Source organism: Camellia sinensis, chromosome 2 (genome assembly GCF_055761805.1).
Source record: "Camellia sinensis isolate YWXY chromosome 2, ASM5576180v1, whole genome shotgun sequence".
Classification (NCBI taxonomy): Eukaryota; Viridiplantae; Streptophyta; class Magnoliopsida; order Ericales; family Theaceae; genus Camellia; species Camellia sinensis.
The window spans coordinates 185,859,121-185,864,147 of NC_138962.1; the positions used below are offsets into that span (position 1 = coordinate 185,859,121).

General features: G+C 34.0%; 1 long non-coding RNA gene across 1 annotated transcript; it reads left to right on the top strand.

Moving 5' to 3' along the window:
• The first annotated feature begins 2,720 nt into the window (after positions 1-2,720).
• LOC114314821 (uncharacterized) lies at positions 2,721-3,408 on the top strand. The gene is made up of 2 exons (XR_014360530.1): positions 2,721-2,857; positions 2,945-3,408. It is a non-coding gene; the product is annotated as an uncharacterized LOC114314821 (long non-coding RNA).
• Positions 3,409-5,027: the final 1,619 nt, after the last annotated feature.

Here is a 5,027-nt window from a genome sequence, read left to right on the forward strand (position 1 = left end):
GCATACAACCCTAGTTAATCATGTGATAACACCGTGGTGCCACGGGGGTCTACCACATGGAGGTATGGTGATAGTGACATGGCACCCATAGGGCTTGCCACATGTCGGGCATGGTAACCACATGATGAAATAAGTATTTCAAAACAAACAATATATTTTCTCATGCCAATCAAATTTCTGTAAAAGAAATAAATGATGCACATCTCATAAATGAAAGCATGTTGTTGAGCTATAAAAATCACCAAGCATGTATGTACCAAACAACAGTCATGAAAAACTGAGATGCCTACTTATCAGAACACAAAGAGTCCAGGCTCTGTTCTTCCACAAGTTGATCTACAGTATCAAGAACGGTGACTGCCTGCAAATTTTAAAAAACACACACACACAAAGAAAACCAACGCATAGACTAGCATGATTAAATCACTGGCCAAAGAAACTAAAATTATATAATTGTTGCCAAATACCAAAACATCATGGGAAACTAAGTGGCAGGTTAGTTAGCTAACTAATTAAATTTGATTTCTCTATGTGATGCACAATCATAATGGCACACGAGAAGGCCTAGTAGGACTACAAGTTCAGTTTCATATTTGGATTTTACTGCTCATTCTGTTCATTATCATGGAATTTTAGTAGGAACTAGGAACTTGCACTTCTAATAGTACAAACTTAATTCTATCTTCTAAATTTTAAGCCGAGCTTCAATGAAGCTGTCAAACATCATCCACATTTGGATTGAACTGAAGCCTAGTCAAGACTAACTTAAGGTGATATCAAACATATAGATGTTCTAGTGTCAGCTCAATTACACACAAAAAATGTACCTTTTATAATAAATAAATAAATAACCTAGACAGTTTTTCTTATTTTATCCTTTTGATGCCCATGGTTGATAAGGCCTTCATACTCATTTTAGAGGGTATCAGTTTGCTTCTCTCTCAATGCCTATGAGAAGTTATGTTCTTATATCCTGGTGGTTAGGTAGATAAATATTCATTTTCACTTTAAAATGCATAGAACCATCTGTGAAACTTCAAGTGATAGAGCCATAATACCATTACGATGATATAGAAGGCACACCTGTGTCTCAAAACATATTGACTCAAATTCATCCTGTGAATAAAAAGACACAAGTTAGTAGTCAACTTACAGCTTACAAATTGGAACTTATAATCACGTTGAATCAACTCTAAAGTCTAATGTGTACCACATCATAATTTATTCATAGTTATTTCTATTAACAAAACAACTGCTGATAATCCAAGGCATGCTAAACAACACTAGCAACGCATTCTAATGATGAAAATAAAAATTAGAGAGCTCCATTACATCTAAGTAGCACAGACCTGCACGGACATTGACTGCACATTGTAGTTGTTACATAAATACTTTGATATGTATACAAATTATATCATACCATATATAACTTTGATATGTTTGGTTTCTATGCTAACAATTCCATAACATGGAATATGAATTCTGACATCATTTACCTTCTTCTTTTTTTATAGTAGTACCATTTCTCCCATTCATTTTTTTCCTAACATTGTTCTTTTCCCATATCAAAAAGTTCTTGTTGCTATCTTGACTTAAATGTGTACATTGTCAAATTCTCTTAAAAGAAAGGAAATGATCTGACACTTTGCGCATGTTTAATCTAGTTACTATTAGTGTCAGAAAAATGCTCCTATAAAGAAGTGTTTGTACTGCATCGGTTATCTGATGGGAGATCTAGAAGTTTCAACAAAGTACCAAAAAGTTTGAAGTATTTTAATGTACGACATGTTGCAAGTGTTGGATATAATTCCAGAAATGTCCAAGAAGTGTCAGAGAAGATGGATCCCCTTGAATGATGCATTTAAATAATAAAGAAAGGATGCCCTTTTTTTTTTAACAATAGAAGCAAATGTGCAATACATTAGGACAAAACAAGAAGTGGAATGAAAAATGTGTACCTCTATATTTTCATGTAAAGAATTAAGAACCTGAAAAAGTAGACAGCACAACATGGTATATTAGTCCAAGATTTGAAAGGGAAAGTAGAAGGTATTTAAAAGATAAACAATGACAACAATGCCTCTTTTAATGTAGTGCTGAAAATCTATAGTTATAAACTAATGCTACAGGGCAAAGATGAGATCTTCAAAGCTTATTTAACACCATGGATTTTTCGCTTTGCTTCCTTCTTCCAACCCCAAAAACTCCAATGCTTTTGAAGCAACCTCACAATGCAAAAGGAGATGATTAATAGACTCATCCACTTTTTTCAAATGCAACACCAATTGGGGAGCACCTTTGGCCCCCACTTATCAGTAGAGTATCACTTCCAAAGCTACAGTCATGTTAAGACACCTCAGCTGCTAGATGATCTTGCAAGGGAAGACAATGTGTGGCTTGGGGCAAGCAAAGAAGCTTATAATATGACCTCACTGCAAATTTTCTGGTCCTGTTGCCCCTCCATGATACAACATCCACATTGTCACCAAGGACACCATTAGATAATGGGTTTCATGGTGGTTCAAGTTAAAGAAATCTTGTGGGTTTATTTAATTTTTAATTTTTTATTTTTTTGTGGTTAAGAGTAGGAGGAATGCTACAAGGTTATACGAATATGGATTAGAATTTGCTTGCTTGCAGATGTGTCAAATTGCAGGATTTTCAAAAACCCAAATCAAAGTTGTATGACTTTTGGCAACAAGGAAACAGGTTCAACTCAAAGTGGTATGATACATGGTAGCTACTTTGTTTAGTTGAATCTTTTTTTTTAAGCCTGATTATTCATAATTTATTGTTGTTAAATTTTCTTATTAACAGTTGAATCTTGAAATTGTCAACTAGCAAGATGATTGGAGAGGTACTTTATTTCTCATTTAACATAAAATTGAATTTATAACCAATTGTTGTCCACATTATTTCTTATTTTTCCTTATGTATTGCACAGAGTTCAAAAAAAGCTGAGAAAATAATTAGAAAGGAGCGTGAAGCTATAATTGCTGCGACAATGGATGAAAGAAGAAATACATCATTTAGAATTTTAGATGAGTGTTCTACTTCTCCACATGTTGAATCACATGATATGGAAGGAGTTGTACACTGAACTCAAGTACCAAAGAAGAAAACTAGGGGGGCATCAAAGTTGAAGATGCATGACAAAGGAAAACAAAAGTGCGATGAAATTGACTTCAATGAAAGGAATCAGCCTGTGTTGAGTCAGTTAAATCAGCTTGAAATTGATTTCGTAACATCAATTGTGGTTGCATAGTTGTTTAATGAGTGTTCTTCACACGTCATATGTAATATATTTATGACTGCATGTATGCTTGTGTTTTTATGTATGTTTATGTAGTATAAATTCGATCTTGCAGAAATGAAATTATAAACTGCATTGTTGATTTGCAAAGCTTCAATTTCTCGTAGCTTCAGCTCCTCGGACAAAAGCTCGGCAAAGTTCTTTTCTGTGTCTTCACTCACTTCAGGATCATGCTTCGCACAATCTACATGAAAATATGGCCAAACATAACAAAGAAATGACGAAATTCTTAAAAGTCAAACACCTGTATTACACTGCACTTTTGTTTAATACACAGATTCATGATAGTTAGGAGTCCTAGATCTCGAAACAAGCAGGTTGGAAAATTGGGCAGAGATGTAACTGAAGAAATTGATATGATCTAGGATTACTCACATCAAATTGTAAAAGCATAACATAATGTAAACCTTGTAAGAGCTAGATATGCATAATGACAAAGAAACCACACTCTTAAATAGGGAAAGCCATGTCCCAAATGTCCCCAACTTTTTGCACATTGTTTGCCAGTAATTCTACGTTTAAAAGAAATGAACTAATTTAAATTCTCACAAAGAAAGTAAATTAATCAATTTTTTAGTTATCATCTTTACAGTGCAACACATGTACTTATCTAATTTGTTAATGAGCCAATTCTAAAGTGATCCAATTCATATTTTTTCAGACATTCAAATGTGTCTTAATTATGCCTCGGATGGTAGTGTTTATGTAGTGGTTGAATAGCCTTTGTATGCCCTAAGATCCTTTTTTTTTTAGCCTTGTCATATTTTTAGGGCTATAATGTGGTCCAGCAGTAACAGTTTAGCTCTAAGCCAACACCTGATGATAGTAACAGTTTCAGACATTCAAATGTGTCTTTTTTTGAGCCTTGTCATATTCATCAGGTTAAGTAGACTCATAAGTGTGACCATCTCAAAATATATATTTATCAGGTTGAAATTTTCTTTTCTGATATTGATGACATATGTAAGTGAGTTCTCGTTGAAGCTTTTTGACACTTTCATTTCCTTTGTTGAACTAATACTTGGTAAATGGGATGAATGTTATGCAGTATGCTTATATACTCTTAATTTTTGTAGGATCAAAGTAATGGTGTGTCGAGCTTAGCAAATGTCAAATGCAAGTTGTTGCATTGGGAGGGGTCAAACTTGGTGGTTGCAAAAGGCCAAATTGCATCAAGGGATCCTAAGTCAAAGGTGCATCATGCAACTCTTGGACCTTTGTGTTGGAAAGTATGGGTGAACCACGTAACAGTCAACGTGCCGTTGTTTCGTTCTACTCGTGAGATGTATGATCTTCAAGATGCAATGGGAAGTACAGTTGCATGGCCTAGTCATTTCATTCTTTTGGACTAAATATTGGACTAATTGATTTACGATTTGTAGTTATACTTTTTGGATGTTTCAAGTCGTATTTTAGAGATTAGTGAATCTTATGATTTGGATACTTTTGTGATTTGTATGTTTGAGGTTGTTATCAGCTTGATATGATAGAAGTTGAGGATAAAAGTTAGAATGCAGGTTGTTTGGTGTATGGATATTAGATTTTTTTGCTTACTTCATAGTTGCTACTTCTGCTTGGTTTGTAACAGGTTGCATTTTATAAACTATTGTCTACATACGGTTAGACAAGGTCATGTTCCTATATATATATATTATATTAAAAATAACTTTCTACGGCATGCAAAATTATGCCGTGAAAAGTGTAATGATTTATG